The 22210-nt window shown below is 41.9% G+C and overlaps 1 protein-coding gene across 5 annotated transcripts in view; it reads right to left on the minus strand.

Moving 5' to 3' along the window:
* Positions 1-22210, minus strand: part of Tdrd15 (tudor domain containing 15) — a 64165-nt gene that overhangs the window by 26116 nt on the left and 15839 nt on the right. For 3 of the 5 annotated variants that reach the window (XM_038320410.1, XM_038320409.1, XM_038320405.1), the window contains 2 exons: positions 12581-12668; positions 2523-2588 (listed from right to left, as the gene is read on the minus strand). The gene's annotated coding sequence lies outside the window, so the exon portion shown is untranslated. Of the gene's footprint in view, positions 1-2522; positions 2589-12571; positions 12669-22210 lie in introns of all 5 variants that reach the window. The other 2 variants (XM_038320407.1, XM_038320406.1) reach the window with 2 other exon arrangements.

Here is a 22210-nt window from a genome sequence, read left to right on the forward strand (position 1 = left end):
GATGCAAACCTATTGGCAATGGTTAGCTGTTGGGCGAAATGGAGAGTCAATTTTATTCAAGTGTGTGATCCCTCATAGGTCAACCACACTCCTGTGGATGCACACACACCTCAAGTGTATTGACAACAGAAATTGGACATTTGTCTGTTTGTTTCTAAAGAAATGAGTACACTAAGTTGTCTAGTGAGAGGATGGTAGCTGAATATGAACAAAATACTTTGTATGAAATTTTCAAAGAATTAATAGCAATAATGAGAAAGTATCTTTGGGGGATGTGACTAGTCTTATTATAACTTGATATGCCATATTTGTTGATATTTCTGGGAGGGCTGTCCTTTTCTTAAGGAAAAGGAGAGGAAGTGGGTCTGGGGGAGGGGAAACGCAGGAAGAAGGGACTGGGAGGAGACAAGGTCATGACGAATGTATGAGAGAAGAAGAAAAACAAATGAAAAATGTTTCTTTTTTAAGATATGGAAGAGGGGTCAGAAAGAATATAAGATCCAAAGAACAAGGAGGAGTGACATAAAATGCTGTCCTCTGGGCATACTGTAGCTGTGACATGCAGGAACTCACTGAAGCTGTGGTCACCTATACAAGATCTGCACAAGATCAAGCCAATTAAAATTTCAGCATGAATAAAGAAGGGGTCACAGGTACCTTGCCCTCAGCTGAGGAGCTCTTGGTAGTTGATAGCTGTTGGCGGGGCGAGTAACATTTTACAGGGGATATATATCCATTGGCAGATTGCCCACGGCCTAGTGGATGGTTTCACATCCATGGGCATACAGATAACAATAATTGGGTTCAATAAAATTGGTCTAAAATAAAAGAACATGATGAAGTTGGGAGGAAGCCATATTGGGGGAACCCAAGGAGAGTTGGATATGATCAAGATACATTGCATGTCCATACATAGGAACTTTTCAAGGAATAAATTAAAAGTACTTTTTGTTTTGCACCTGTTTTTCTGTCTTGCCACCAGAAGGCAGCATTGACTTTGTTAGTGATGATTTTACTGTAACTGGCAGAGTCACCTCACTACTTCTTAAGGGAGATATCCTTTCTACCTATGATGCAGGTTAAATCTCATAACTTCCATTTCATTGAGGATGTGGGGAAGTATGGACCCTCTTACACCTGTGGCAGCATGTTCCTTGGTACAGTTTAGAAACAAGACAAGCTCTGACGCCAACATATCACATACGCTGCTCAGGCACCCCTCTTTCCAGTGCCCAGCCTCCTCCCATCCCCAGCAATTTCTCTTAAAGAAAGGATTCAAACTGTAAGCAGCCAGTTATCAATGAGTCAGTACAATGTAGCTATATTATTAAATAGATACACTGTACAAATCTCAACAAAAGAATGTTTGTATCATGCAATACATTAGCCCAGGGCTGCTGAAAATGCAGTTGTTAGGGAAAAAAGTTTCCCCAAATGTGGAATGTTGGAGGAAGACTGCTTCTTTGTTCCCAGCTGCTCATCCTGGAAATAGCCACACAGAAACTGTATTAATTAATCACTGCTTTGCCTACTAGCTCTAGATTCATATTGCCTATCTCTTACATCTTAATTTAGCACATTTCTATTAATCTGTGTATTGTCATGTGGCTGTGGCTTACCAGGAAGGTTTCATCTGGCATCTGTCTCTGGCAGGACTACATAGCATCTCCTGACTCCACCTTTTTTCTCCCAGCATTCAGTTTAGTTTCCCCTGCCTAGCTCTTTTCTACCCTGCTATAGGTCCAAAGCAGTTTCTTTATTAATCCCTGGTAATCACAGCATACAAAGGGAATCCCACATCAGTGGAACAGCTATACCAAACATGGCACAGGTGACAATTTTGAGGTACATGGAAGGAGATCATTGTCTCCCCCTCATTCTATCTCCTCACCACAAAGCACTGTCCGGACTCAGAGTGTTCTCCCTCTTGGACAGACTTGACCTGAATCCTCGGGTCCTTCTCTCCACTCTGCTCTATCCCTCTCTAAGGCCCAGCTTTATCCTTCTAACACAGATCTGCTCCATTTCCTGTTTTTACAACTTTTCCTCATTTACCAGTGAGCAGCCCCTCTGGGGGCAGGCTGGTGAAGCAGCTCCACCCTTCTATCTTCAACTCCCACCTTTGCCCCTTCCCCTAAGCTCTAGTCTGTCTTTCTGTGCCATCATTTTCTACCATAAATTCACAAAGAAATTCTTCCTGAATTATTTCTAACCCTCATGGTCTCCAAGGGCTGTTCTGTTACCTTCCTGATTGCCCCCAAAGTCTGATAGCATCCATGCCCAGGCCAAGTACAATGGAGTGGCATGCACATTTACTTCTTGAGAAGTAAAAACATTCTCATGTTTTATGCTTACTCTTTTATGTTCCTCTCCTAGTACAGATTGTCTTTTCTTGTGACCTTCTCCTTCCTAACTGATGTGGCCTTGTCATTTGTTGGTTTTACAAGTAAGGCTTCTTCAAACATCTTGTCTGACAGTTTAGAAACAATCTTAAGTGCCATCTAGTTATATTTCTACCTTACCAGTGGGGCAAAAATGGTCTTCTTTCCAAAATGGTAGGTACAGACAGACAGCAGATCGGCTTCTTCCTAAAAATAAGTGAAGTGATTTAATTCATGCGTCCTGGTGAACTTGTCAAGAGAAAGTTAAAGAGTAGTTAATATTTCCTAGAATATCTATGATTTGGAGTTGCGGGGCAATAGAAGGAAATAAGACAAAATACAAGTAAACATTTTTAAAAATTGATTTGAATTAATTTAATTTGAAAGTCATTGTGATCTGTGTGGAGAATTCTTTTAGAAGGTGGAAATTGAACTATAATAAATAATATATACTGTTGGCCCGTTTGCACTAGAGCTTTAGCCTCTTTCAAAGGATTACAGAAGTACAAAAGTAGCCATTAATATGTGACCTGTATAGCGATGGAATACAAAAACTTAAATAAAGTCCTTGAAGTAGCCAGACAAAGGTAACACATTTGCAAAGGCAGGAAGCATTTAGCATACACTTCAGCCCCATCGGTGATTACAAAGCAGAACAGCCACTCTCATGATCTTCTCTATGTCCTCTAAAAATGTCAAGGTAAACTGGATCGAATGTAAAACTTGAGTACAGCGAGTAACCCAAAGCATACATGAGCATCTGTCAAGAACACGGATACAAATCAACTTTGGCAACAGGTCGCTATAAAAATCCTATAAGGAATTTTTATACATTTTATCCATAATTGTCAAGGATTCAGTGCTCCCACTTTATTTAACTTACTTTCTTTCTTTTGTTTTGTTTTCTCAGTACCAAGGACTGAAGTCATAGTCACGTTGCTTATGTCAAGAAAATAAATACTCTGCCACTGAATTAGAGTCACATCTCCCACCTTCATTTCACTTAACTAGGTCTCTGGTTTTTATGATTACCCCCTCTCTCTTTCTATCTATCAATATCCACACACACACACACACACACATACACACACAATCACAGGGATATGGATAGGGGTCTGTGGGTATGTGTGTAATGTTATGATGGCAGGAATAGAAAGCCAGGGCCTTTCATATGTTGGGCAAAGTGCCCTAGCACTAAGATACTCCCAAACCAAACTCTTATTTTTCTATAGGCCAAATCCTTACTGTAGGTATTTTCAGCTGGCATTTCTCTAAAATGCTGGCATATTATACATTTCCCCTGCTCTTAAACATTTTACTTGTTTGAGCATTTCAAGGTCTTTATTGTGAGTGCTCACTACAGTACAGTACAAGGAAGGATTGTTGGCTTCTGTACCAAATACCCTGAGTCAGTAAACCTGTTAAGTTCTGTCTGCTTTTTATAGATTGTTTCTCATAACAGCAAAAACAGAGTGTCTGTGTTAGCAACTATCCACTAATAAGAAACAATACTCCTCCATTGGCCTCTCAAACAAACTCTTAGGTGTTTTACACATAATGTCTGAAATGAAAATCCCCCAGAAAAATCCCAGTGGTGCAATAGTAGCACTTTTCCTTTTTGTTTTTTCAAGACAAGATTTCTCTGTGTAGCTTTGGCTGTACCTGAACTCACTCGGTAGACCAGGCTGGCCTCAATCTCCCAAATATCCACCTGCCTCTATCTCCTGAGTGCTATTATTTAAGGTGTGTGCCACCACTGCCAGGCCCATAGCACAACTGTCTAATCGTAATTACGGTGCACTCAGCAGAGGGAATCCATGTCTGGTTCTGCAAACCTAGTCAACTACTTATAGCTAGAGAGGTCATGGACCTAGAGAAGAAACTATTACTGCCAATTGACTAAGTCAGTATAATTCCAAACTTTATTCTAAATATTTATCTGTATACCCACAGACAAATGTATCTCTCATACTCATCAACAGAAGGAGACAGCTACAGAGATCCACAAGTGACCATGTGGGGTTCAACACCAGTTGATACACCTACAATACAACCTCTACACCTAAAGTTCAGGAAATAGCATGGAAGAGGGAGCGCAAAAATTGTGAGATCCAGGAGGTCTGCTGTGAGACAGTCTCTTCCACACAAGGAGATGCCGATTCCCCCAAGCTCTCCCCATCCTCCCCTTCACACTTTTCTCTCCCTATCTCTCCTTGCCCCCAACCCACCCCACCCCCAAGTTCCCAATTTTTGCCCAGAAAACTTGTCTACTTCCAATATCCAGGAAGATAACTATATGTTTTTCACCTTCTTATTGTCTTCTCAAGGATCATGAATTATAGGCTCGATGTCCTTTATTTATGGCTAAAAACTGATTATGAGTGAGTACATCCCATGCCCAGCTATCCAGGGAGATGCCCCAGCTAGTTCCGTGGGCAGCTGAGGAGAGGGAGCCGGAAAAGGCCAGATCCTATAGCCATACTAATGAATATATTGCATATCACCATAGAATCTTCATCTGCCGATGGATGGAGATAAAGACAGAGCCCCACATTGGTGCACCGGACTGAGCTCCCAAGGTCCTGACGAGGAGCAGAAGGAGGGAGAACATGAGAAAGAAAGTCAGGACCATGAGGGAACCTTCATCTGGTGATGGATGGAGATAGAGACAGAGCCACACATTGATGCACAGCACTGAGCTCCCAAGGTCCAAATGAGGAGCAGAAGGAGGGAAAACATGAGCAAGGAAGTCTGGACTGTGAGGGGGTCCCCCCATCCACTGAGATGGTGGGGCTGATCTATTCAGAGCTTACCAAGCCCAGCTGGACTGGGACTGAAAAAGCATGGGATAAAACCGGACTCCCTGAACATGGCAGACAATGAGGACTGCTGAGAAGCCAAGGACAATGACACTGGATTTGGAACCTACTACGCATACTGGCTTGGGGGGGGGGGTGCTGGCCTTTTTGGATGCTCACCTTCCTGGACCTGGATGGATGGGGGAGGAACTTGGACTTCCCACAGGGCAGGGAACCCTTACTGCTCTCTGGATAGGAGAGGGAGGGAGAGTGGAGAGGGGAGGGGGGTAAATGGGAGGCGGGGAGGAGGTGGAATTTTTTAATTAAAAAAAAAAGGAGATGCCAAATTTTATCTACAGGTATCTGTGGGTATATGTTGGATAGCTCTTCCCTCCAAATTGAAACATTTCCTCTAGGAGAAACAAGAATGGTTGTGAAGGATGAAGGCTGAAACTTGCAAAATGTTCTCCCTATAATTGGACCCCACAATCTCATAGGGAGTGGCACTCTTAGGAGGCATGTCTTTGTTGGACTAGGTATGGCCTTGGAGGAAGTGTGGCACTGTGGGAGTGAGCTTTAAGGTTTCCTATGCTCAGGATACTGCCCTGTGTCTCAGTCAACTTCCAGTTGCCTGCAAGATGTAGGCAACTCAGCTATTTCTACAGCACCACATCTACCTGCACACTGCCATGTTCCCTGTCATGATGATAAAGGTCTGAGCTTCTGAACTGTAAGCGAGCCATCCCAATTAAATGTTTTCTTTATATTATTTGCGGTGGTCATGGTGACTCTTCACAGCAATAAAAATCCTAAATAAGACACAAGCCTACCCTATCCCCCCCCCCCCGAAGCTTTTCAGAAGGACTGAACTACTGCTGAAGAGGAAACTGTCCAGCCTAATGGCAGAGCAGAGATGCTGAGAACTGCCGAACTTCCTGCAACTTGTGCAGAAAGCTCCAGGGATGCAGTTTTTCTGTGCTGTGGCCGATGTCAGAGTGGATTTGCAAGTGATGCAGCTGCGTTTGAGTCATCCCTGCTCGTGCAAATCACTCCTCACCCACACTATTAGTGGCCCCAATAAACATTTTTCTGCTCCACCAAGATGGACCTTGGTACAAATGTCACATTGGTTTGTGTCGAGTTCCCCGTAAGAACAGACCTGTATGGGTTGCATCTCCCCCAGGAAAGTCATATTGCAGTATCTATTTTATAGACGTGTGTGTATTTTAAGTGAGTTATCATTTAAAATAATTTGAGATGCATAACAAAGGAAATAATCACTAGAGTGAATGGACAGCCTGCCAAGTGGGAGAAAATCCATGTTAGTTATGTATCTTACTGAGAGTTAATATCTAGAAAATATAGATATATGTAGAAGTCAGAAAGCTAAATACAAAAAAATCAAAACAGCCCAATCAATAAGTGGACTAATGAAATGAACAGAGTTCCTAAAAGATAGCATACAAATAGCCAAGAAACACATGAAAATTATCCTCCCTCATCAACCATCAAGGATGAAAATCAAAACTACATTGTAGTTCCATCTCAGGTCACCTAGAATGGGTCTCATTGATAAAACAAACAGTAGCATATGATAGTAAAAAGAGAGTAAAGAGGTCCCTTTCATACAACCCTGAGAGTATAACTTAGTCCATCCACAATGGAAGTGCCACAGAAGAAAAGCTAAAACTTGGAATTTCCACATACCCTGCTATGCCACTCTGGGGTAGAAACACCCCCAACTCTAAGTCAACAAAGCTGCACATAGAAGCCTGCTTCTCACATTAGCCAGGTTGTAGTGCCAGTCTAGTTGCCCTTCAACAAATGACTGGACAAAGAAACGGTGGCACATATATACAATAGAGCGTTCTTCAGCCACAGTAAATAGAATTACATCGTTAGCACGAAAATGGCTGCAAATGGGATTATCAGGTAAAGCAACATAAGCCAGATGGAGAAAGACAAATATTGTATTGATTCTTCCTCTCATTTGTGAATTCTAGAACTTGTATATAAACATGAATGTGTATCTATGCCATGAAAGCAGAAGTGAAACTATGGGAAGGAAGGGAAACAGTAGGAGAAGGATGGAGGAGAGAGGGGAAATGATGCACAGTAACTACAGTTAAAGGATGCCATAGTTTGAGTAAAAATGGCCCCCACAGGCACATAGGTAGTGCCACTATTAAGAGGTGTGGTCTTGAGGTAGGTGTGACCTTAATTGAGGAAGTGTGCCAATGGGGGCTTTGAGGTTTCAGATGCTCAAGTTAGACCCAGTGCGCTCTCTCTCTCTCTCTCTCTCTCTCTCTCTCTCTCTCTCTCTCTCTCTCTCTCTCTCTCTATTTATCTATCTCTGCCTGCTGCCTGCTGATCCATATGTAGAACTCTTGGCTCATTCTCTAGTACCATGCCTGCCTGCATGCTGCCATGCTTCCTGCCATGACTAATGGACTAAACCTCTAAACTGTAAGCAAGCCCCGATTAAATGTTTTCCTTTATGAAAGTTGCTGTGCTCATGTGTCTTCACAGCAATAGGACACTAAGATAAAATACCCGATGCATTTGAATGAAGATGTCTTTATGAAACCTGTGGGTATTTATAATCATCACATGCCGATAATAAATAAAAAAAATAAAATTAAAATAGGTATGGACAAATTTTAAAAGAAATAAATGAGCCAGTCTCACAAACACGATTATCTCATTTTCTCTAAATAGCAGAATCTAGCAGAAGAGGATGAGACACATAAAGGGGAGATTGCTAAGGATGTAGAAAGACAAAGAGGAGAGAGAGCAGTGGAGGAGCAGAAGGTGACCAAGGAACATTCCGTGGAATGAAAATGTCACCTGCACGATACACACAATTCCAAGTGAAAGCTCACCTACTCTGCCATTTCACCTGAGGCATTCTGGAAAACCTGAATCAAGGGGAATGGAGACTCTGCAGCCATTGCCAGGGGTTGAGAAGAGAAGAATTTTAATGACTAATGGCAACATGGGGGGGGGACGTTCCAGGATGAGGGAAATTTTCTTTATCTCGTGGTAGCCACACAACTCTACATTTGTCTAAACTTCAACAATTGAATGCTGAGAAGAATGGGTTCACTGCGTGTAATCAAAGGCTCTCTGAGCTCTAATACGATCACCTGAAAGGAAATAAATGCAGCTAGTACTAAAGACTTAACCCAACGATATGTGCTGGAGGAAAATCCCAGAAATGCATGACTCTCATCATAGACAAAGGCAACATATGCTAGCTCTAGCAGAAGATTTTAAGGTTTTTATTTGTTATTATTGTGTCTGTATAACATGGAGGCATGAGAACCACAGTGGAGGTGTCAGAGGACAACTCTGTGGACTCACCTCTCTCTGTCTAAGTTTATGTAGGCTCCAGGAATTGAACTCAGGTCACCATGCTTATGCACTGGCAAGTACTTTACCCACTGAGCCAGCTCATTGGCCCAGAAAATCTTTAAGAGGCATTAATAAGCTGAAAATTGTGTCAGTATATTGTTGGCTCCAATTATTTACTGATTTCTGGAGGCCAGAATTAAGATTGGTTCCCACCAAACAGTTGCAACCTGTTCCTAAATGCCGGCTTACATTCCAAAGCCTGATGTATTTTTGCTAAGGGGTGAGCAAATGCCCTGTGACCCTCACCATGCAAGTGAAATGTTTGTGCTTTCAAAAACTGATGTGGGATTCCTTTCTGTATGCTGTGAATACTATTGGTTAATAAAGAAGCTGGCTTGGCCTGATAGGGTAGAACAGACCTAGGTGGGGAAAATTAAACTGAATGCTGGGAGAAGGAAGGTGGAATCAAGGGAGAAGCCATGGAGCCGCAGCCAGAGACAGACACCGAACATTGCCAGTAAACCACAACCACGTGGTGATACAGATTAATGGAAATGGGTTAAATTAAGATGTAAAAGATGTTAGAGCTAATAGGCCAAGCAGTGATTTAACTAATACACAACACTGATGTGAAAACCAGAAAGGAAATTACCTGTACCATGTCTTTCCCCAATCTTAACACTTACCACTTTGAAGCCTAGTAGTCTTTCCTGTCTGTCCATCTGTATTCTAATACTATCTACAGAATAAATAATTATGCGTTGAGTGGCCAACCTCTAGGCTGACTGACCCCATAAGCAGAGGCAGCTCCTACTGGCATGGTGAACCTGGCACAAAGTAGGTCCAGGCAAGCATTTAGAGTTTGATGAAAAAAATTTAAATTAATTTAAAATTAAACTACTTCCATGGGCATTTCCCAGGTCTCTACCTGGAAGGACCAGTCCCCAGACTTCCACCTCCTGTGAGAGTATTTAGCTCTTTCCTTCCAGTTGCTGGCATTTGTGTCTTGCTCCTGTGTCTGCACTGTGGGACCTTTAAGGTGTCATAAGAATATGACACATTCCCTCTTCATAATTCATTTAGGAGTGGTATCAGTAAAATAGAAGGAAAATCATATTCACTCCAAAAGTAATTCCTTTAAATAGTTTTAAAGGTCCATAGCATTATATATTGACTTTTGAAGCAACTTAAAGCCATCTGAAGTAAATTCCACTTGCCTGTCCTGAGTTATCTAGAAGGAAACGAATGGACCATAATATGTCTTGCCATGCCACCTACAGGGCAAGTGTTGCTGCCGGCTCAGCTACTTTTCATTAAACCCCGATGAACAAAGACAGCTGCCAAGCATTTTCTAGGCCATTTGTTCTGTTTATAAACAGAAAGTGTACACTATTTAACAAGATGTAATCATTTGCAAACTAGATTTATGCAGAATGAAAGAAGTGAAAGAGAGAGGAGGGAAATTAATGCAAGTCTTAAGTGCTTAATGACCCCATTAATTGAGAGAGAAGTAATTGCAGAAATTAAACAGAAGGTGTAATGGCCTTGGAATCATTAGCTTATTCTGGGAGTAGTGCTACTGTTTACCAGGTGATTTTGTTCTGAACTGAGAACTGAGATTCAGACTAATGCAATAGTTCTTTAATTTGGTTGAAACTACATAGATCCCTAAAGTCTGTACATATTCCCTAGACCCTTTCAGATGGAACTCATGTATGAATTTTTTTTAAAAAAATGGACAACTGATTCTTTCAATATTTGCATTTCAGATCTATGGGGCAGGAGGCAGGAGGTTGGAGATGATGCTTAAAGGCCAGAGGACAACCTTGGGTGTCTTCCTCAAGGACACCATCTCCGTCCTTTGTGACAGGTTCTCTCACTAGCCTGGAATTCACTGATTGTGCTAGGCTAAGCTGTCTTGAGTGAGCCCCAGTGATTCACCTACCCATGTCTCCCCAGCACCAGGATTACAAGCACACACCAGCATATGCAGCATGTTTCTATGGGTTCTTGTACTTGAGCTCAGTCCTCATGCTTGTCAGGTGAGCATTTTACCAACTGAGCCATCTCCCAGCCCTTTCTCCATCTTTTGATTAATCTAATCCAGTTTAGATATTGTTGCTTGTTCTGGGTACTACTAATTTTGGAAAGTGTCCCAAGTGTCATATGATGTTTAGCGCCATTCCTTGCCTTCACTCGGTAGCACTAATTTCTTTTGAGTTATATGAAGTAAGATGTCCCCAGACATTGCCTTTTTTCTATTAGGGATAAAAATCACCAGCAGTTGTTGAACAATGTTGTCTGAGGGTGCTAATTGGAAAAAAGGAATGGCTTTATCTGTCCTGTCCTGTGCTGTTCTGTGCTGTCCTGCCCTGTCCTGCACTGTGCTATGCTGCGCTGTGCTGTGCTATGCTCTTACCACAAAAACCATGTGGCTACTGAGCACTTGAAATGTGACTGGCACCACCGGGAAGTAAATTTTTTTTTATTTTATTTTTAATGAATTGAATTTTAAAGTCATGAGTGACTAGTGGACATTATATTAGACCGAATAAATTTACCCCAGATCTTCCTGTAAGCAATATAGCCCATACACGCTCCCCCTAAGTGCTTCTGATATCCATTATTTCAAACTAACAAGCACGAATATGAAAATCTTCCTACCTTCCCCTGCCTCAGAGAATAACCTTGGGATGTTGGGACCAAAGAGAGATCTGCTGGCACTTTTGTTTTCTAATGGTTGCCTTGGAAACAGTTTTGTTAGCCATCTTCAACATGCAGATCCTCAGAGTTGAAACACTGTCTGGGGAGTCTTGTGTCGGTCCCAGTAATAATCTCCTTTGAATGTCAGTCCCTAACAATTACTAGAGAAAAGTTTTCACTGTGGTCTTGTTCACTTATTTTTTTAAATCAATTCTTGGCATATTAAACACATAGCTAACATGTAATTCAGAATGTCACTTCTTTTTTCCCAAGCAAAACAAAAGCATATCCATACAAACACTCATATTTAACTTGTGCCAGAAGCATGATTATTAATAGCTCAAAGGTGGAAATAATCCAGATGTTCCTCTACTGGTGAACAGATAAACAAATATGCTAAAGGCACATAGGATACAATAGAAAATTGCTTAGTAATTAAAAGGCTAAAACTAGTGCTGTGCATCACAGCCCAGAAGAACATGAAAATGATGCCAAGAAAAAGACACTGGTCCCAAAGACCATCTGATTCCATTTACCCGAAGTGCCCAGAATAGAAAATTCCATAGAGCAGAAACTACATTAATGGTTGCCCAAGGCTGAGGTAAACAGAAAGGGGGGAGTTGGTGAGTATAGCTACCAGATATAGGATGTCTCCTGGAGGTAATGGGGAGATTCCAAAGCTGAATGGTGGTGATGGCTGTATAAATTCTGTGCCTGTGCTTTAAAAACTATGTCCCTTATTTGCATAAATTACATGCTAAAGGAATTATATCCAGACTAAGGTACGTGTTGGTAAACTCCATCACATTAGTGAACTTAGTAAGAAAATGTTTAAGCCTGCTAATTGGTACATAATAAGTATTTTTGAGCTGAAAGTATTATGTGGATTGTGTGTGTAAGCCGGAAGTCAATGCCAAGTGTGATCTCCAACTCTTTTCCACTTTGTCTAAAAGAAACAAACAAAAAACAAGATCTGTCATTGAGTTCACTAACTGGCTAGGGTAGCTAGGCAACAAGTAGCCCCCCACCCCACCTCACCCCCCAGTGCTGGGATTAGAGGCACATACCATCATGCCTGGCTTGTACAGGAATGCTGGGGATCTGAACTCATGTCTTCACACTTGTGCAGCAAGCATTTTAACGAGTGACCTATCCCCCAGCCCTGGATGTGGATTTTGAAAACATTCCAGAATAATCTATCCATCACCTCCTTATTCACAGAAAAACTAACGTGGCCCTGACCTGTGTCCAAATATGGACTGAGAACTCTTGTGATCAGTCCCAATTCAACAAAATCATCTAACTCCAACAGATTATGGGACGATGTACACATACAACAGACACCTTTGAACTGATGCCAGCCAGTGCTAACGGGACCCATTCTTCTCAGCTTCCAGATCCTCCTCCAGAATAACGATCACGTAATCACTACCTGAAGGAAAAGATTAATAGGAATAGTTATTTCCAACATCCTGCCTTATTCTGTCACAAGGCAAGCGGGTCAGATGTCTGTTACCCTAGGTGTAGGAGCCACCCTGACTCAAAGAGCATAAGCAAGCCGGGAAGGGATAGAAGCTGCATGGATTTTAGGATGGTGAGCTCCCCCTGCAGTCTCAGAACATATTCTCTACTTCTCAGGGAACTCACATACCAGGTCAGCTTTACAAGAAATGAATACATTTCTTCGATTTTTGATGTAAAGTCAGGGCTCATATCAAAATACTACAGTCAGGCTCAGAGTGCTTGCTCATGGATGTTCAGGACACCAGCAACATACAGAAAGGAGAAGGCAGGGGCAAATATTGAGTGAAGTAAAATTTTACATCTTGTAAACGAAAGAAAGTATCAAAAGCCATTATGGGCCAGGTGTAATGACACACACCTTTAATCCCAGCATGGAGGAGGCGAAGACAGCAGATTTCTGAATTTGAGAACAACTGGTTTCCATAGTGAGTGTTAGGTCAGGGAAACCTTGACTTAAAAAAAAAGTTAATTTTCTTTTATGGGATAAAATGTTGTCTAATGAAGTCAAAGAGTTTAGGTGGTTAGAAAGAAATGATGTGGAATTGCCTAAGATAAGCCCAAGTTCTGTTTGGAAGGCAAAAAAGAACTGACTTGTAAAGAAAAACACCACAGAAAAATGTCAGTTCAAAAAAATTATGTAGTGTTCCATGGGTCTACAGCAGTGCCATCACTGACAATAACTTCTGGAGGATTTTCTAAACCACTAGAAGAGAGGATTCGGAAGGTTCCCAGGGATGGGTCAGAAGCAGATGGGAATGAGAGTTTCCCTGATTGAACTGCTACAGATTATAACAGACACGCATTGACTGGTCATCCTCATCTTCCACGAGGATGCAGAATTAAACATGGCAAAACTGAAGCAACGGGCTGTGTCTACGGAGCCATGTTTCCAGCCCTTCTTCCATTCTCCTGGGATGCAGATGGATGCTGGGAGTATGGGCAGCGAGCTGGGGCACTTGGAACATCTCTGGGACAGGTTGATTTGGAAAGCCATCCTCATCTTCAGACAAGCTGTGTTGAGAGGGCTCTGGAGCTCCGGCTTTCCTCTGTGTCTGATGCTGGCCCTGACTCTCCCTGGCTGCTTGGATTGGAGGTTCTGAGAGCACTCCGCCTGCGCCGTCCATAGTCCGTGGTTTCTCACTAGACCATGAACTTCCCAAGAACTGAAACTTCCCGCCATTCATGTGGCTTTTGTCTATCAAGGATGTCTTATCAAATTTTATAGGAATGGGAAGGAATATTTTTCCCAACTTGGGTGGATGGTGTTTCATTTTCAAGCGCTCCCTAGGGCAATTGGCTCTTTCCCAGACAACTCAAATCAAAGGTTAACCCCATACCTGGGCTCTGCCTCAAGACCTTATGATAAAACAGACTTCCTTGTATTGCTGAATTCCTCTTCTTTGGAGACTAATCTCTAAACAAGAAGCCTCACACAGAATACTCTGGCATAATTATATTGTATATTCTATTACATTGGTGGATATGGTATCATTATATTAGCTTCTGGTGAGATGCTTTTTAGGTGGTAGTGTATATGAACTTCATACAGTGCTAACTGGCACTATGGTGAGAGTAAACTATTACTCCAGTTATGTCTGTGTTAGATGTTAAGGAAATAAATGTCTTAGGGAGACTGAGGCCAGAAAGAGTTCACAAACCTTCCCTGTTCCCTATCTTCATGGGAGGGGTTGGCCTGGACAGACAGGGCAATATAGTCATTGAAGATTATGATTAATATATCAAGCATGTAACTAGATCGTGATATGAAATCCAGAGACTCCCCAGGATTTGTCCTGATTTGGACTTTGTTTTAATTCATTCTTTCTCTGAAGGGGGCTGCCAACTGTAACATAATAGATGCTCTGAACAGGAAGCACATTTTCATCAATTCCTTAGGTTAGAACATTTCCATTTACCCTCAGTAAACATTATAATGAACACTGTTCCTTTGTTCTGGTCTCACTGTGTCGGTGTTGACATTACCTCAGTTTGAAAAGAGACTGATAGATAAAGTATAGGGGTATCCCCACGGCAACACCAGCTGTTGTCACCAAAACTGTAAGACCTTTGGCGGCTCTTGCTCCTGTTACCCAAGGTTCTGAAGTGAGAGAAATTTTGACAAAAAAAAAAAAAAAAAAAAAAAAAAAAAAAAAAAAAAAAAAAAAAAAGCTCTGCTTTAGTCTCAGAGAGCACATACACAGGTGGACTTTGGTCAGAAGAAATCTGTATTTGCTGAAACCTTTGGCCAGGGTTATAAATCTGTGTGCTTCGTGGCAGGGATGTCTCTGACTCTGAACACAGGACAAAGAGCATTTTGCTTAGTCACACTAAGCAAGAAATAGAAACAGCAGGAACCACTGTTCAAGCTACTTGCCTCTGTCCCAGAGGTGTCGCTGTCTTCTGCTTTGGCCCCTAGGAATTCTTGAAGTATTCAGACCCAACCTTCAGTTTTGCATGATACAATTAGAGCCCAAAATCATTCCAAAGCCTATCATTTAAAATGATGATGAGTTTAACTATTTCATGGAATCACATGACCTTAAATTAGCCAAGAGTTTTAATGTCTGGGTGTCATTCCATTCACAAATGAGCGGTGAAGATACAGTGTCCCAAAGTCCAACAACCCTTAGCAAACTTGATGAGTTACCTTCAAACTCTGTGTCTCTAACTCACAAATATATTTTATTTTTGTTTTTTTTTTCCCAAAAGATTATACGTTTTGTGTTTCATAATCCTGCTGCAACCTACTTTATCCGCCAGGCTTTTTGTGATTGAAGATCACTTTATCCAATGACAGGTCGCGGAATGGAAATGAACAAACAGCGCAGGTTCTAATCTTTTTTTAACCCTACGTTTTGCAGCTGATTGTATAGGACATTAAAGTATACTTAGGGACTTTGTTCGCAACGAGGTGTGAAAATTGTGAAATCAGGTCAGATCCTGGGAGCCTCACTTTCAAGTAAGTGGGTTCCAGAGATGTGTTATAGTACCCCAGAGTTCTTATCACAGATGCTAAACCCCAGGTGATTAAAAGGGAGAGAAAGTAGTGGAGTAGAGGAAAATCGGAAGATGACAGTATGTGGGACGCTGTTGACCCTGCCTTGACTAGTGTAGCCAACAGCTTCCAGAGCTGCTCTGCCAAAGTAAAGGCTGTCTTGGTAGGGTGGTCTCTACGTACAAGGGAGATGTGCATAGCTTAGGTATAGATATGAGTTTAGATAAGAAGTACCAGGTCAATGCTGGCCTCAGTTCTGTTGGCCTTGACTCCATCTGTTGATTTTATGACATTTAGGGTGACAATTCTGACTCCTCCGTTGTCATAGCAAGGAAACTAGGCATGGCTATTAAACCCTGAAAGACTCAGAACTGCTTCTTCACAGCATAAATCAGGTCACCAATATTTGAACATTCCCTACAGGTCACTCTAAACAGACAACTGATACATGAACGTAGACAAGTATGTAAATGCAGAAACAACCCAGTAGATCTCTTTCTTCTAGGCTGGATACCTAAAGCCTGGTACCTACTCTTTACTTCATTGTTGAAAATATATAAATGTCAGATACTGGTATTGTCTTCTTTAATATCAGACGAAAATCACAACTCTTTCACACCTTCACAGGGAAAAAAAAAACAACAAGCTACAAAAAGTTGCCCATCCAAACCAGGTGTGTTGGCACACAACTTTGATCCCAGCACTTAGGAGACAGAGGCAGGCAGATCTCTATAAGTTTGAGGCTAGCTGCCTTCGTCTACATAGTTAGCTCCAGACTACAAAAATGAGACCCTGTTTTATTTTAATTACCTACCCCCCAAATCCCTTGGTCAACCAGATCATTTTGGACATATTTTCTGAGATGTTAGTACTTTGAAAGTAAGAACTTAATTGAGTGTGGGGGTCCATATTCTCTACAGATCAAATACGAAGAGACTAAGAAAACAAGATTTATCCATTGTCACAAAGAATAAATTTCTTCATTGATACCAGTCAATTGGAAAGATTCTGTGTAGAACCAGAGAAATTGAAGATTCTGTATGAAATCATCCAGTTTGTCCCTTGCTTTTAAGTGACTCAACAAAGATTTCCTTAATGGATTCCTATGCCTTCAGATTATGCTAGAGTAGGATTCAACATACAACATCTTTCAGATCCTGAACTGTTTCAAAACATCCTTCCCAATACCTTATTAATGCCAGCCAGCTACTCAGTTTTGTTGTTGTTGTTGGTTAGTGTTGTAGAAGGAGTGGGCTGCATCCCGGATGCCTGGCTAGCTTACACCCAAAATAATCACACAGAAATTATATTAATTAAATTACTGTCTGGCCCATTATGTCTAGCCTCTTCTTGGCCAACTCTCTCATCTTGCTTTAACCTATTTTTAATAATCTGTATGTCACCACGAGGTCATGGCTTACTGGGAAAGATTCAGCATGTCTGACCTGTCAGCACTTCTCTCTGTCTGCCTTCTCCCTGCCAGCATTCAGTTCTGTCCTCCTGCTATCTAAGTTCTGCCCTATCAAAAGGCCAAGGCAGTTTCTTTATTCAACCAATAACAGCAAAAGAATACAGAAGGACATCCTACACCAGTTTTGTTTGGTTATTTTGTTTTTGTTTTTGTTTTTTTGTTGTTGTTGTTTTTCAAGACAGGGTTTCTCTGTCTTTAGAGCCTGTCCTGGATCTAGCTCTTGTAGACCAGGCTGGCCTCGAGCTCACAGAGATTCGCCTGCCTCTGCCTCCCAAGTGCTGAGATTAAAGGTGCGTTACCACCACTGCCCAGCCAGCCGCTCAGTTATTATCTAGCCTAAATCCTTCCTGGTATTTATGTAGCCATTTTTGGTAGCTTGAGAAATAAATGTGGTTTGCCTTCTGAAATATTTTCTCAATATTTGAGCTGCCCTCTTCAGCAGCTCAGAATCAAAAATACATACGGGAAAGACTCTCAGAGAACAGAAATTACTTAATTTTCCCAATAATAAAAACAACCTTAAGCTGGACAATGTTGGCACATGCTTTTAATCCCGGCACTCAGGAGGCAGAGGGAGGCAGATTCTGAGTTTGAGGCCAGCCTGGTCTACAGAATGAGTTTCAGGACAAACAGGGCTACACAGGGAAACCCAGTCTCAACAGTGTTAATTCACATTCACTTTGCTACTTTGGTATACACTATTTTTGAACTTTCTTCTTTTGTAATATAGATAAATTTTAACGATAGTGAAACATTAGCCTAGTACAGAGAAAATTGGATGTTTGTCTATGATTATGGCAACGCATAATGGTGCAGCAGTTATAGAAAACCATGTAGCAGTTCCTTAAAAGGCCTTAAATACAAGCGTCATCTTATCATTCATCAATTCTACCTCTAGGTATGCATCCAAAGAATTTAAAGCAAAGACTTAGAAAGATACTTGCACACTGCAGAGAAGTGGCACTAGAATTCAAACCTTCAGTCTTCTCGGGTAGCTCTTTAAGATACAGGATATCCCATTCATATTAAGGTTAAACATCAGGATGTTCTAAGGGAAGCATTTCATCCAACAGGGGAGCTCCTTAAAACTCGGGAAATAAATAACTTTAAAGGTTTCAGGAAGTTCCCGAAATGAACCAGGTTCACTAGAACCCTCCCTCCCCCAAACATATCTGAGCAGTAAGGACTGCTGAGAGTCATTCTCATACAAGCTGAGCTGTCTGTAAGCAGACACAAGTGGGGTGGCCTCGGGAAGACTCTGACCAACCGAGCTGTTTGGAAAGGGCATCCTTCAGCCAGTTGAGCTGCCTAGAGGCTATGAAGTGGACTCGAGATTTCCAACTTGTGTGAATTGTTACTCGCGCTGAGTGGCTATTGGTGATACCGCTGTCTCTGAATCACTTCTGCGTCTATAAGGAATCCCTCACCCATGTTCCTATGAATAATTCCAATAAAACTCATTAGTTCACCACGTTGAACTTTGGTAGTATCCTTATTTTGGGATCTTAGTTCCCTATCTAGGTGACTAAACAATTGTTCACATTTCCCCAAGAAGATTGTCACATGACACACACCAACACCCACTGCAGCATCGTTCATGAAAGCTAGTGGGTAGAAACAACACACAGGTTCATTGACAGAAGAACTAGTTAGAAAGAGAGAGAGAAAGATGAGATACAATTTTAGTCAAAAAAATAAAAGTAATATACACTGCAACATGGATAAGACTGGCTAAGTGAAATAAATCAGGCATGAAAGATTAAAGATCATGTAACTCTGCGTATATTAGGTACTGGGAGTCATTAGACTCAGGCACAGAACCATCTGGTGGTTGTGAGGCACTAGTTGCATTTATTGAATGCAGACTCTTGCACATGGGGCGATGAGACAGTTCTAGAGATGGATAGTGGCGATGGATATATAACAGAGACAATGTACTTAACACCACCAGACTCTACACTTAGGGTAGGTTAACATGGCAAATTTTATGCTATGATTATTTTATCACAAACAATTTATCTTATTATGCAGGGTTCAAAAGGTCATTCTCATGACGTTTGCAATGCACTTTGGGCGTACTCCCTCCCACAGTTCATTTCCCCCTCGTCTCTAGCCTGCCACCAATTAATCCCCTTTGTCCTCCCAATTGGTTTCACTTCTAGTTCATGTCCTCTACATAGAACTTTATAAATGAGAAACGTGTTATTTGTTTCTCTGAGACCGAGCATTTACTGGCCGCATCTCCAGCTGCCTCTGTTCTTCCACAAATGACACTGCTTTCTTCTTCTTTACATTTGAAAAATATTTTACTGTGCATATAAACAACACTGTCTTTCTCCATCCTTCTCTGGATAGACCTATGTTGGTTCTGTAACTTGGCTACTGCTGAGTGCCGCAGCAAACATTGCAGCTCAAGTATCAGTATCAACTCCACTGCCTTGGAGTTGTCTTGTCAATATTAGGGAATGCTAAAAACAGTCAGAGACAACTAAGTGGAGAGCACGGAGGATACAGATACAAAAGGGACATTACGAACACTTCCATTTGCTTAGAGAGACTGGACAAATGCCTAAAACAATCAAGACTAGTTGGCAATAGCATTGAGATTCTGCTCTCAGAAGTAAGAAAAGGGTAAATTAAAGTAAGCCTTTTACATGGAAACTATCTAATAACAATACCCCGAAGCCATCTTTATACAATGGATTCCATTTAAAAGGAATAGAGAATCCTCTGAAGTCTTCTTACGGCAAATCTCCATTACAAACTTTCAATTCACTTCTTAGAAAAGCACATTTATTCAAAATCGTGGAAATTGCCAACAGCTAAACTACCATTCTTACCTAGAGAAAAATGTAGATATTTTTATTGTGCCCATGTCAGGTGGTTCACAACTGCCTGTAATTCCACCTCCAGAGGGATCTTCTGCAGGCACCTGCACTCACTTAGGTATATTCACATGCGCGCACATATACACATGACTAAAAACAAATTTACAAAGTAAACTACTAAGAAGCAACATCTGTGCTAAGGTCCGAAGCTACCACCATCTTCACCATTATCTTGAAAAAGAACTTAATAAGATTAAGACCTGACAATGAGACAGATTTACCACAGACCTTGCAACGGTCTAGGGGTAGGTGATCAAGGGTGGTTGTGGATTGCTGGCAAGAGAGTAAGTCCTGGCGGCTTCCTTGGAGTGGAAGGTAATGTGGTGGTAACTGCCAATTACTTACTAGCCATGTGATGCTGAGTTTATTTCCCCATTAGAGGGGTTCCCAGGTTTCCAGGGAGACGCCCCCCAGTTAGTTCCTTGGGCAGCTGAGGAGAGGGAGCCTGAAAAGGCCAGTTCCTATAGCCATACTGATGAATTTCTTGCATATCACCATAGAACCTCCACCTGGCGATAGATGAAGAAATGACTGAGCCCCACATTGGAGCACTGGACTGAGCTCCCAAGGTCCTGATGAGGAGCAGAAGGAGAGAGAACATGAGAAAGAAAGTCAGGAACGTGAGGGGTGCGTTCACTCATGGAGACGGTGGGACAGAACTAATGGGAGATCACCAGCTCCAGTTAGAATGGGACTGATGAATCATGCGACCAAACCCTTCTCTCTGAATGTGGCCAACAGTGGGGGCTGACTGAGAAGCAAAGGACAATGGCGCTGGGCTCTGATTCTTCTGCATGGACGGGCTCTGTGGGAGCCTTCTCAGCTTGGTCGATCACCTTCCTGGACCTGGGGGGAGTTGGGAGGACCTTGGTCTTAGCATAGAGCAGGGAACCCTGATGGCTCCTTGGCCTTGAGAGGGAGGGAGGGGAGGTATGGGTGGAGGGGAGGGGAGGGAAGGGGGAGAAGGAGGGGAGGGAAGGGGGAGGAGGAAGGGGAGGAAATGGAAATTTTTAAATATAAAAAAATAAACCATGAAAAAAAAAAAGAAAAGAAACCTGGAAACAATCACTACCTCCCAGCACTGTCCTAATAACTAAATGAGGAAGGACACCAGACACATAGCTGGTGCTTAGCAAATATTACGTTCTGTTTCAGCTCAGGATGCCATTTCAGAATACCATAAACTAGATCACTTTAAAAATATTAAACTAATTTCTCAATTATAGAGTATAGAAGTTCAAAAGCCAGGTGTCAGCAAGTACGTGTTCGCTCTGCAGTCTCCTCTTGGCTTGTAGGAGCATCTGTCTTACTCTATGCTCATGTTACCTCTTTGTGTGTGTGTGTGTGTGTGTGTGTGTGTGTGTGTGTGTGTGTGTGTGTGTGTGAAGAGAGAGTGATGATCACCTTCAGAACCTTGTCTGATCCTGAAATACCTCTAAAAAGTCCACCTACAAGCACCACCTCAATAAGGGTCAGAGTTTCAATAGACATGAGTGGCAGATCATGACACTCGTCTGTAATCCCTCTCAAACCTTAACCTGCCCAGAGTTAGTTTCTACCAAACAGGTGTTAAGGACTCTATCCCAGGAGTTCATGTATAAGCTGGACTCTCAGTTTTCAGTCAAAGAACCCATTCCAAGATCTCCTCCTTAGGCACTGAGGCAGTAGGACCCATCTATCAGGAACAGAGTCGGGCTTACCGTCCCCTCAAGGAGTCTGGTTCACTGATACATTTCAGAGGTGACAAGAACTTTAGGAAGGGCTAGAACTGCCCAGACACAAAGTCGAGTGGCTTTGGATGTAGAACATTACACACGAAGCTTAATTAAAATTTTCCTCAGGCTTTCTTGGCCAGCTCACCAGAAGGTAGAAACACACCCAGGCCCTTTCATGCATCTGCCTTCATTCAGGTTTGATTGCAGTTGCTTCAGCAATAGCGGAAAATTGCCGTGAGGAGACTTCAGAGAATTCTCTATTCTTTTTAAATAGAATCCTTTGTATAAAAATGACTTCAGAGAGTTTTTATTACCGAGTTTCCATGTTAAAGGCTTACTTTAATTCCCAGGGTCCAAATAGTTTCCCAAATAATTATTTCA

This window comes from Arvicola amphibius, chromosome 2 (genome assembly GCF_903992535.2).
Source record: "Arvicola amphibius chromosome 2, mArvAmp1.2, whole genome shotgun sequence".
Taxonomy (NCBI): Eukaryota; Metazoa; Chordata; class Mammalia; order Rodentia; family Cricetidae; genus Arvicola; species Arvicola amphibius.